The sequence below is a fragment of the Bison bison genome, unplaced genomic scaffold (assembly GCF_000754665.1).
Source record: "Bison bison bison isolate TAMUID 2011002044 unplaced genomic scaffold, Bison_UMD1.0 scf7180017858048, whole genome shotgun sequence".
NCBI lineage: Eukaryota > Metazoa > Chordata > Mammalia > Artiodactyla > Bovidae > Bison > Bison bison.
Genome location: NW_011488621.1, coordinates 64,900 through 78,411, shown reverse-complemented (window position 1 = coordinate 78,411; position 13,512 = coordinate 64,900).

Here is a 13,512-nt window from a genome sequence, read left to right as displayed (position 1 = left end):
GAATCAGACACAATGTAGCAACTAAACAATAGCACAACAAGGAATCTTTAGAAGGCATTTATCTGTTTTGTGGCAATGCTCATTTACTTAAAACAAGAAAATATATTCTTTAAATCAGTTTAATGAGGCACATAGCAGCCCAATACATTGCAATACCTTGAAAGCAAATGAGGGCAAGGCTGCATGCCTCTTCGTGTTGTAGACGAACCCTGTATATTTACAGATAAATGACTGCCTGATATACAATATGCTGAACAGAGGTGTTATTTTTAGGCCCCATGTTAAATATTAATTGAGTTTAATATCGTGATCATTTTCATATAAAAAATACAAAGACAGCTTATAACATTTTCTTTGCAAACCCAGCAAATCATCTTGTGCATCACACTTTGATGACCACTACTCTAAATCACACCTATTTATATGGTCAATTAGGGCAACTTATTCACCTCTCTGCATCTCAGTCATCTCCCAGTTAAAAATAAAATCATTCCTGTTGTAGTTTAGGGTCCAAATTACACAGTGCTCTTCTCCTTCAAAGCCTAATCAGTTCAGTTCAGTCACTCAGTCATGTCTGACTCTTTGAGACCCCATGGACTGAAACAGACCAGGCTTCCCTGTCCATCACCAACTCCTGGAGCTTACTCAAACTCATGTCCACTGAGTCGGTGATGCCATCCAACCATCTCATCCTCTGTCATCCCCTTCTCTTCCCGCCTTCAATCTTTCCCAGCATCAGGATCTTTGCAAATGAGTCAGCTCTTCACATCAGGTGGCCAAAGTATTGGAGTTTCAGCTTCAGCATCAGTCCTTCCAATGAATATTCAGGACTGATTTCCTTTAAGATGGACTGGTTGGATCTCCTTGCAGTCCAAGGGACTCTCCAACACCACAGTTCAAAAGCATCAATTCTTTGGTGATCAGCTTTCTTCACAGTCCAACTCTCACATCCATACAAGACTACTGGAAAAACCATAGCTTTGAGTAGATGGACCATGGTTGGCAAAGTAACGTCTCTGCTTTTTAATGTGCTGTCTAGGTCGGTCATAAGCCTAATGGTAAGGAGTGGAACAGGGAGATGGTTGAAAATCAAAGCCTCAGCCTATTTAGGGATGTGCATCACTTCAAAAGTATAATAATTCATAACAAAGATACATGATTGATAACTGAGGTCAACATGGCTGTCTCCTGCCCTCTCCCCAGCCCCATCCCCATGCCCACCCTTGACTCCTTGCCCAGGTCTAGACCTCAGAAATGGGGAAGAACGTGGTCTGCAAACAGCCTCAGATGCCTGCTCCATGTCTGCTGCTTGGAGAGTAGCTCTGCCTCAGGGTAACAGCAGCGACGCTTACTATATGCCTAGAGGGGAGCCCCAGTGGGCTCAGCAGAGCACAGTGAGCTCTATAACATGTCCTGGGTCTGTGAGTTCAAGGGCAGAGGGAGCTGAGGAAAAACCTCATCTTAATTCTCTTCAGCTAAACAAAGAGCTCAAGAGAACCAAGATGGAGTCTGTACCCACGACTGAGGGACAACCATGTGTGAGACAGTTGGGATGAGAAGCACTGACTGTTAGGCTCTCCACAGGCCTGGGAGGAGCACGTATGGAGAGGAGAGAATAGAGCCAGAAATGTCCCCCCTTAAAATTCCCCTTAAAGGCTCCTTCCATGGAAATATAAAAATAGAGGAGAAGGATTCCTCCCTGAAAAATCCACCTGGCAGGACTGGTAAAATGATTAAAGGAAGTGTACCTGGAAGGCTCCTGAACATGGTTATATACGTAGCAGGTATTTCATAAAATTAGCTGAAAAAGTCAGAATAGTCCTTGAACTATACATCTGAACTCCAATGGGAAGAAGTTGCCAGTAATTACTAATAATGACTAATTTTTCCACAAGCACTTTAGTCCCTCCTTGTATATTATTGCTATTATTAAGTCCCTAACAAGGTTTGTTGGCATAGAACAATGCATTGCCTTGAATTGAAAATAGGCAGGAATTCAATAGAAAAAAAAATTTATAGGCAGTGTAGAACCCCTTAAGTTGAATTAGATTCTTAAATATAGTACTTATAGTACCCTTGATGTAAGCTTTTTTAAAGCATTAGGGGAATCAAACAAACAAGGTCTATATTTTTGCATAGGGTGTTTTATGTTAAATGCTGCAATATTTATGTTTGGCACTATTCACTCCCTGAGAAAATATAGGCTGTGTGTCTTTTGTTCCCTTGATAGTTCAGACACACTGATACCCAAGGGCTTACTACACCCACAGATTTTGTCACAATACTTATATTTTGAAAAGGGATTTTTACCATTCAAAAGCAAGCCAAGACTAATTTTGTAATTGATGTATACTGTGAGATGTTATTATTTAGTATGTGTGGAGTGCCTCGAATATCTATCGGCAGTGAATATGACATAACAATCTATTTTACACAGTAAAATGACTTGCCAGGATCTGTTTTATCTCCAACCAATCCCCAATTTAAAAACTCTTGTTTCTTTTTTTTTTCCTTCTTTCTTTTTTTGCCTTATTAAATTTACCATCAAAGCGAGCAAAAGCTTGGATTATTTATCCAGTTCTCCCGCACCTATTTAGAACAAGTGGATTCTGACTTCCTTGTTAATTTCAAAAGTTAACGTTTTGCTTATGGAACATTTAAGTATTCCTTTCTTTGAGGTATTCCTTTCTTAAAGCAACCATAGTGAAGGTCAATTAGCAATATTATTTCCTAGGGCTATGTAACACACCAGTTTTTTTCTCTCAGAAATAGCAGAAGATAAGCACTTTCTTTTGCTTTTACTTGGGAAAATGGAGTGATGCTCAGTAGTTGGGAACTTAGAGATGGCAAAAGGACTACTTCCTAGAGGAGAGTGCAGCACTCAAGGATCTATTGACCAAAGGTCAGATTCTAAGCAAAGAAGAAAGATGATGACTATATAAGGTTTAATGCTTTCCAAAAGGAAGAGCATGCATTTCAGTTATACTTTCTCCACCAAACTGTGCTGGCATTATGTGTCAGGTGCTTTACAGATTCACCCAAATGCTTTAGCAAATAAATAAACCAAAGCTGCTAGAGGTTAAGGACATTAGTAATGTCAGGGGAGTTTGTGATTTCCTCGGTTCAGTCTCATCGCAACAAAAATTTGAAGCAACGGATGGACCAGTGTGACAGACCTGTGTAATTTCCTCGGATGGACCAGTGTTACAGCTCAGTTTTACTGGCAAGCTAAGGAAAATACATCCTCGAGGCATGAGGGCAGGCTGACCCAAAGACCGAAGAGAAGAGGAGCCCCCGGCCCAATGTTGGCTCCTCTTTTTATCTGTTTTTTCTCCTCCCCTGAGCCTGCCCTATGTAAATTGTAAATTGGGCTAGCCAGGAGGGCTGTTTGTTTTACCTGAGGTCCTCACTCCAGTTCTTGGACCTTCCTTTGTTCTATTTTCGTGGGCTGTTCCCTTCTTTGTCTTTTGGCCACCACCATTCTGGACTCCTTTTTCCTATTCTAACTACCTAACAGAAAGATCAGGAAGTTCACAGATCATGCTGCAGGGACTCAAGCCAACTCAGTCTATGATTTTTTCCACTAAACTATTATCATGTAAGAAAAAAGCTACACTCATCAAACTATCATTTGTGCTTCATTTGTACAGAAAGTCTAAGCTATTTAGATTCTAGTCCACTGCCACCTATCAGCACTATATCTGTGGGGAGGGATCACACTAATTTCAGTTCAATCACGCTGACTCAAAGGCATGCATGGGTTTATGATTACAAATACCTCTGTGATTCAAAAAGGCAACAGTTCTTCAATTTTTTCCAATCCATCAAGTTGACTACTTCAGAATAAAACACTCCTATATAAGATGTTGCATGCTGATAATAAGCTTTTTAAAAAAGAAATGGAATTAACATTCATTACGCCAGGTCTTGTGCAAGAGTTTGCTTTCGTGATTCTAAAAGAACTTTACAGGAGGGTGTATTAGTTCCATTTTATGGATCAGGAATTTAAGTCTCACAGAGAACATGTCAGTTGACAAAAAAGACAGAGGAGGCCAGTAGTCGAGCTCTCCTGAACACAGAATGGTGGGAACACAGACACCGAAGGGATGAGACAGACCTAGGGTCCGGGCTGTCACTGTTCCTAACCATAACCTTGCCAGCCTCTGGACTATGCATAGGGGTATCAAGAAAGACTAAATTTCTCTCATTTGTTTTGCTTATGGGTGTAGTTTCTTTGATGACCTAGTTCTGTGGTGTGGCTTTTCAGGATCATTCTTGAGAGCTCTACCAAGTGTCCATTTCCTCAGCTCTCAGGATGACTTTGTAACCCATCTACTCATTGTAGAAAGTCCCTTCCTGCTTGAAGAAAATTAAGTGGATTGGTGCTCTGTTAGAGAATTCTCATCAATATTCATGCAAATACAATGGGTTAGTAGAATTTGTGAATCAGACAACATCATTTATACCTTTAGTACTTAATATTTTAGACTTTAGGCATTACAATTCATGAAAATGTGTAACTATATTGTTGGTTTAATAGAGGGCCAGACGGTTTGACTTTTCTTTAAAAGGCAGAAAACCTGGTAAGAGATAGGGCTAAAGGGAAAAACAAAACAAGGTAACAGATGCAGCAGCCCAGGATAAGATGGCAGCTCACGGATTATCTGCAGCAATTTTTCTTCTTACTTTGTTTTACCTCTTTGCCATGTGTGTGAAAGAGAAACTAAAAAGTGAAAGCCTAAGGAAGAGACTGTGGAAGTCATGGACAAAGTTTTTTAAACAGAATAAAAATAAAGAAAAGAAAAATGCCATCAAGAAGTGTTAGATAACACATCACACAGAAAGATTAAATATTGTTTAAAAATTATCTCTTGATGTTAGTTCAAGATTTACAAATGGATTATGAACTGAAGTTTAGAACACACTGGTCTAAAGAGATTGTGTCCCGAGGAGTTCCAATTCTTCCACTGTCTTTGGGAGATCTTTCTCTTTCCCAATTTCTGCCTTTCTAGTCTTCCACTTTTTTTTCCCACCCCCAGAGGCAGTCTTAATTGTGTCCTAGTAGTTGGAGTTTTGCCAAAAAAATCAACCTGTCTTTCCAGCCCTATCTCCAAACTACCCAACCATTTAAACTTGTTGACTTTGACTTACCCCCAGGATTTCAGGAAACCAAATTATTAAACTAAATTGTGTCCAAACTCAATAAAGCAGCAATTCTTTTTACAATATCCCTGAAGAATAGCCATTAAACCTCTGCTTGAACAGTTATGTTAATGCTTTTGTTGCCTAATTAATTAAGAGAAGGAATTCAAGTCAGATGTGAAGAATAGTCAGGTATTCTTCCCTAAAAGCAATTAACCACTTGGTTTTAACGTTTATGCTCCTTGAAAACATTATGCTTATTTACATTGTGCTTCTTTATCTCCCTCCCCAATTCAGGTGTAAACAAAGTGATAAAGTGTTTTCTGGTGCATCTGTTAACATAATATTAGCTTCGAACAGCTGAGGATGGCTGGACCTTAACCTCTACTTTATTTCCTCAAAATAACAGTTGTCAGATGCATACATACAGACATGACTACATAAATAAAACCTCAGAAATAAACATTTGCAGAGAATCATATGCTCAAACTAAAATTTCTTAATACCACTCAATCAACTGATGTTTTAGTCTTTTCAAGTTCAAGTGATGATCAAAGATTTATATCAGATATGCAGATGACACCACCCTTAGGAAGAACGTGAAGAAGAACCAAAGAGCCTCTTGAGGAAAGTGAAAAAGGAGAGTGAAAAAGTTGGCTTAAAGCTCAACATTCAGAAAACTAAGATCATGGCATCTTGTCCCATCACTTCATGGCAAATGGATGGGGAAACAGTGGAAACAGTGGCTGACCTTATTTTGGGGGGCTCCAAAATCACTGCAGATGGTGACTGCAGCCATGAAATTAGAAGATGCTTACTCCTTGGAAGGAAAGTTATGACCAAGCTAGACAGCATATTCAAAAGCAGAGACATTACTTTATCAACAAAGTCCATCTAGTCAAGGTTATGGTTTCTCCAGTAGTCATGGATGGATGTGAAATTTGGACTATAAAGTAAGCTGAGTGCCGAAGAATTGATGCTTTTGAACTGTGGAGAAGAGTCTTGAGAGTCCTTTGGACTGTAAGGAGATTCAACCAGTCCATCCTAAAGGAAATTGGTCCTGAATATTCATTGGAAGGACTGATGCTGAGGCTGAAACTCCAATACTTTGGCCACCTCATGTGAAGAGTTGACTCATTGGAAAAGACCCTGATGTTGGGAGGGATTGGGGGCAGGAGAAGAAGGGGATGACAGAGGATGAGATGGCTGGATGGCACTGACTCAATGGACATGAGTTTGAGTAAACTCTGGGAGTTGGTAATGAACAGGGAGGCCTGGCATGCTGTGGTTCATGGGGTCACAAAGAGTCGGACATAACTGAGCGACTGAACTGAACTGAAATTTTGGGTGTACACAAAGTGAATCAGACATATTGTTAATCAACTATACTCCAGAAAAATTAAAGCAACAACAACAAAACAGCGACAAAAATCCACATGGGGAGAGTTAAATATAGAGCCAACAGAGGAGGCTGCTCTCTGAAAAATCTCTGGTCCTCCACACCAAAAGCAGTAGGCATGCTGTTGAGGAGCCCAGCCCAGAAAAAACTACTGAGAAACTTGGACAAATGTGAAGTCCTGATCTGCATCTCCATATTCTTCTGTCTTTGGACTTTCCCCTTACCCTTATTTATTATTCTTTAAGCATTTATATGCAGTCTCCTATCTAGGACCAGTTGTATGTATGTTGCCTTAAGGATCTGGTATTTAGGACCCACACCTCCTCCTTATAGCAGATCATCTGAGAGACTTAGAAAAAGAGAATGAATCTCAAGAAGAAAATGTTTTAGTTAACAGTCTCAGAGATCTCAAGCAATGGATATGTTGGACAGGAGCAAAGAGGAGTATTCTTTTATAGAGAGTATTCTTTTATCCTTTGACCAGAATACAGAGTGAAGAGAAGTAGACATTTCCTGTTGCACAGCTGAAAATAATAGCAGCTTTTTGAGGCAGACTACCTCACATTCTTTTGCTCCTATTTTCATTTCTCCACATTAGACAAATTTTCGAAAATATTGTCATTTTTTGCTAGTTTTTAACCTTTGCTTATCTTTGAATTTCTATAGCTAGAAACAGAAGAATGAAGAGATGGAGTTTTATTTCCTATTATACAGCCCAGAGTTTACCTTGATGTGAATTTGTGCAGGCAATAGGAACATACAGGGACATGATGGCAACCCACTATGTATTGTCCTCTGATCCACCTCCTTTGTCCTTTTCTGGAGTGAAGAACAGGGACAGCTGCTTTTAGCACAAACTTGGCAATTCCCCCAGAAGAGGCTCAATTAGCAAAGGTGATTTTCTCTGCTGGACTACTGTTCCCCAAAGAGCAGTGGCAGCATTTCAGCTGATTTAGTTATGACGGATGGGGATTGTCAGGTTCTAACTGTCAGTTCCTTGGATCAATAATATTGAGCTCTCCTTTGGGGTGTCCAAAGCAGTGGGTGTGGCATAGATCTTCCATCCTTTTCTACGAGGAAGAAATATCACATGCAACATTCCAGATCTCCCTCGCTTCATTTTTTCATGGTCCTAAGAAACCTGGGAATTCAAACGTAAGTTTATCCTGTGCAGTGCAGAAAGCCAACACAATGAATAGAAGCTGATTCCTTTCTTAAAATGATGGTATATCTTTTTAACAAGATAGTGAAAATAAAAATCTTAGTAACAGAAAAATAAACCTATGTGTAGCCTATAATCTAGACAAAAGTCAAAGCTTAAGTTTATCTTATCTATGCATTTTTAAATAGGAAAAGTGAATGATCAGGAGAGCTGTATACTTCTGAAACACCGGAATAAGTCAAACTATAATTCTTTCTGGAGACACACTAGTTGTTTGTCTGTTTGTTTGTTTATTTACTGGAGCTTCATCTGCTTTGCTTCCATAATGTAGCCTACTCAGTCAGTTTCCCTGAGCCCAATGACCTTCTAGTGGAAACACTTGCAGCTCCTTGCCCAGTAGCTGAGCTGACCACAGGAGCATTCTCATACTGTGTGTGATGGGCAGATTGGAAATGCTGAGTAACAATGATGGACAGCAGTTGGAAGATGAAAAGCCTCACTTTCTCAACCCCCTGGTGCATAGCCCTGAGTAACACTCTGTGCAGTTTTCCAGCTGTCCCCAGGAGGACTGAGTCCCAGTTGCACACGTGGTTATCTGTCCATGCGTACCCTGTGTGGGCATCAGTCTCTTTCCTGCCTCCTTTCTGCACTCCCTGCTAGTGCTTCTTGTGGTCACTTCTTAAATAAACTACTTGTGTTCAAATCCTTGTTTTAAAGTGTACTGGTGGGAGAGCCAACCAGTGAAAAAAGAATATTTTTATTTTGCTACTGTTTTCTGATTATAAAAATCACACTTGCCTACTGAAAGTAACTTAGAAAATATAAGCTACTAAAAAAAAGACAAAAACTGTCAGAACGTAGATGCAGTAGATACTATTACATTTTTTAAAGTTTTGATGTATTTCAGTCCATATAAAAAACGTAAGTATTAGAGTTGTATTAACCATTCAAGTTTGTATCCTGACACTACCATCACCAAGATGCATAATTTAGTAATTTAGACATTTCACCTTTAGCCATCTTAATTTTATTATTGGTAAACAATGTTTGCACACACAACCAGATTGTTATAAAGGTTAAATGCAATAAAATGTCAATGTGTCTGGTGCAAACCCAGTAGCTAATATTCGCCATTTTAGTTGTTCTCCTTTTCAGGGATTTTCAGTGAAATAGATGGTCTACGTTTGCTTCTCCCAGCCTATTTGGTGATCTCTCTTCAGATCCAAACTTTCCAATAGGTAAAAGTATATAGATCAATGTTACCCAAAGTATAGTTGAAAAAGTCACTGAGCATCAGAATTACCCAAAGAGTTTAATAAAAAGGAAAATTCCTATAGTCTACCAAGTCAATCTCTGAAACAAGGCCCAGCAGTTCAACAAAGCACCTCACGTGATTCTTGTTCCTGTTAAAGCATGAGAGGAAAATATTTAGGTTAATGAAAAGGACTTGGGAGACCTAAGACAGTGCTGTGGGCTTTCCCCTTTTTAGGAGTCAGACACGCTGTGGACATACCTGGACTGAGACTTTGCCTACGCTGAAAGATCATCGCTGTTCCGAGTCTGGGCTTTGAAGCCAGGAGGACTTGAACTCAAGTCCTGGCTTTGCCCCTTACTTACTGTTGGATCTGGAGCTGGTTACTTGGTTACTGTGAGCCTCAGTGTCTTCCTGTGTGAACTATGGGTAATAATGGTAACTATTTCAGAGGGCTTGCATGCTGTGCGTACTCAGTCGCTTCAGTCGTGTCCAGCTCTTTGCGATGCTGTGGACTGTAGTTCCTCTGTCCATGGGATTCTCCAGGCAAGAATACTGGAGTGGGTTGCCATGCCATCCTCCAGAGAATCTCCCCAACCCAGGGATCAAACCTGAGTCTCTTATGTCTCCTGAACTGGCAGGCTGGTTCTTTACCACTAGCGCCACCTGGGAAGCCCGGAGCTTCCCAGCTGAAAACTGGGATCTGCCCAGGTAAATCAGGAGACTACATGGTCGCCCTGCTTATAATTTAACGTTAATACTGCAAAAAGGCAGTCTTTGGAATGGAAAATCCCAATATTGCACAGTCTGTCATTTTCTGCTAGTATCTAAAAAAAATATGATCTCAATTTCCCCCAATTGTTCAATAAATCAGTGCTAACCCTATGCTTTCTAATTCTGGATTAAATAAATTATTTCTTTGTTTAGCAGACTGTATTTGCCAAGAGGTGCTACTTTTTAGGTTATACTTCAATGCATGACAAATAATGTAACAGATACAATTGAAAAAATCATTTGTCAGCAGTTCATAATTTAATTTCTGTGACTGGAGAATGAGGTATGATGCAGTAGAGAACCATATAAAAATTTAGGAGAGTTAGATTATTTGGCTTGTCGTCCTGACGCCATCACCGGCTGGCTGTGTGATCACAGGCAAATCACTAAACTCTGCTGTGTTGCACAGTTCCATCAGCTGGAAAATGAGAAAAATGCCACTTGCCCTAAGTCCTTCCAAGATTGGTAGTAAGATCAAATGAGATGTCAGAGTAAGTGCTTTGAAAAAGTATGACAAAAGAACACTTATTTTTAGTAAAGGATGGAGCCTCACTTCAAGAGGAAACACCCATATCTCCTTTTAAGCCACCAAATAGAATTCAAAGAGACGGTGTATAATTATAATAGAGCTCAAAAGATCTGGTCTCGTGGGCCTCATCCTCTCTGTTCTGCTATTGTTGCGGCAGATGATTAATCATCAGATTCTTGACTTCCCTCTTTGCTGACTGGCCACCCTAGGGTTGTAGCTACATTTCAAATCCATCTTTGGGCTTTGCAGCGATGCAGGGCAAAAAGCCTTCCCTAGTGTTAGGGCATGCCAAAGCTGAACCTGGAACCCCCATTAGCCTAATTGACAGCATGACTTTCCCCTGGGGAGAAGAGTGATCATCTAGCTATTTATCTTGTCTGTAGGTTTATCACCACTGCGCTCAGGCAGAGATGCTTAAATATAAAAATGAGGTAAGGCACATTTTTGCCAGACTATGTGCCATTAAAGCCAGGTTGGGGGTCAGAAGCATGAAAGGGGAGCATCTGGGATCGCGGTCCTCTCTGTTGCCGCTTAATGTCTCAAGTGGCCTTGGCGTAAGGGGCTGCTCACAAGGGCACTAAGGGACATCTCTTTGTAATTGGGAGCAAGCTGGAGCTGCGTGGCCACTGCTACCCATGGAGCTGCTGCCTGCAAGCGGCTAGACTGCTGGTTTTCTGCGAGGCAGGAGAGGCCCATTAGAAGCATGGAGGGGCGGTTTAATTCTGCAACAAGATGTGTACAAATGTATGCCTCCTATTGAAACCCATGCAACAGCTTCCAAAGTTAATTAAAAGCTAATTTTCTAATGAGGTGGCAACACTGGCAACAACATGCTATCAGTATGAGAGCTGCAGCCAGCAGCCGGTGAGGGAACAGGCGGCCTCCCTCTTACAGGATGGAGCATCCTACCTGTACCCATTAATTAGCCTCCAGCTGTATTGCTTTAATACTAGACACCAGTATAGATGGTCATAAAACTCATAAATTGCTTTGGCATTGCCAAGACATCATTGATACTTATTTTACAGTAGGACTCTTTCCAGCAATAATGTCACAAGCAGTGAAATCCGTTCCTGGAAGTACTAAAGCCAGGGGCAGTGTGAGAGCAACTCTGTTATATGACGTGGACATTTTAATCCCTTGGGCAATCATTGTATGTGAAACAGACTTGAAATTAGCTTTAATAAATAGAGAGAAAGTACCTTAAATTAACTATACTTATGTTGATTTTGCCTCTTGTTTTGATTTCCAACACATAGCCCGGCAGGATGACTCGTGGTCATTATCCTAATGATATGGGTCTCCTGGACATAGTCAGAATGTGCCAGGCACCTGTGGCCGTTCCTTGGCGTGCTTCACAGGGAATGTATAATGATGCCATGCAAATAGATGCTGAGAACAACCAAAGAAAATGCTATGGAAGCTCTAGGATACTAGCTTGTTGGTTAAATTCTATCAGTAAATAATTGAAGACATACTTAGGGACTCTAAGATAGTCTAAGAAATTGAATAAACCTGTATTATATATCCAGTCAATGCTAAGCAGCAGGTATAAAAATTTGCTTCGAATGTACTGCTTCTGCAGGAAGCTTCTTGCTGCCAAAGGAGAGTAATTTTTTAAAAATTCACATGCTTGTAAAATAGTACAGAGATTGGTCTTTTCAGTTAACTAGTCTTTATGTACACACTGGCTTCCCTGGTGGCTCAGTCAGTAAAGTCTGCCTGCAATGCAGGAGACCTGGGTTTGATCCTTGGGTTGGGAAGATCCCCTGGAGAAGGGAATGGCAACCTACTCTACTATTCTTGCCTGGACAATTCCATGGACAGAGGAGCCTGGTGGGCTACAGTCTATGGGGTCACAGAGTCGGGCACAACTGAGTGACTAACTTTATGTACATACTCCTTTCTCTTATTTCTGGATGTCTTTTTATTCTCTCTCATAGTCTCTTTTGTAGCTTCTGTCTTTCTCATTAATTTCTTATTCTTGTTTCTCCTCTCTCATATTCTTAGCAGATGGTATGTCCTTAGTACTTAATTTTAAATTTCAGAATGACATCATGACAACACAAGTCCAATATTGCATACTTTATTGAGTCTTTAAGTAAATATTCATTCAGCAACTATTATGTGCCAGGTGCTGTTCTGAACCAGTGCTGAGGAACCACAATTAACAAAATCAATGACACTTTTTCTGTTGAGGAGCTGAGATTCTCATCTATTTCTCACCCAACAAAAAGCAAACAATCAATGAAGTAGATGTTAATCGCATTTAGCACATGGAAATACTGTAGCTTAGAGATATTAAATACCTTGATTAACGTTATATATCAAAGCCTTGTATTTTTCCACTACATACATTGCCTTAGTTGAATAAATAAAAAAACAGCTCTGGGAGAAAATTAAGGTGGTAAACAAATCTTATGAGAACGGTCTTCAAAATTAGACATCTGTAAACTGGTGGTGTCAGACCCTAAAATAAATATTTTTAAAATTAAATTATTTAAAACAGAAAACTTACAACTGACGCCACAGAAAGACAAAGACATACAAACAATTACATATCAATAAAATGAACCACCTAAAAAAACTACCAGATCTTGGAAATGTACGATTTTCTATGACTTAACCAGGAAGAAATAGAAAACATGAACAGATCAGTAATGAAACTGAATCAGTAACTTTAAAAACTTCCAACAAGCAAGTCCAGGACAGGCAGTCTCACAGGTGAATTCTACCAAATATTTAGAGTAGAGATAATACCTATCCTTCTCAAACTACACTAAATCATTGCAGAGGAAGGAAGATTTCCTAATTCATTCTACAAGGCCAGCATCACTCAGATACCCAATCCAGACAAAAATACTTGAAAAAAAATTATAGTCCAATACCACTGATGAACATAGATCAAGAATTCCTAAGAAAACATTAGAAAACCAACTTCAACAATACATTAAAAGGATCATCCACCATAATCAAGTGGTATTTATCCCAGGGATGCAAGAATGTTTTCATATCTGCAAATCAATCAATGTGATACATCACATTAAAAATTGAAGAATAAAAATTATATGATTGTCTCAATAGATTTGGAAAAAGCTTTTGACAAAATTCATCTATTTGTGATTTTTTTTAAAGTGTCAGCTAAATGGATATAGAGGGAATATACTTCAACATAATAACGGTCATATATGACAGACCCACAGTTAACATTGTATTCAATGGTGAAAACAGAAACAAGTCAAGGATGCCCACTC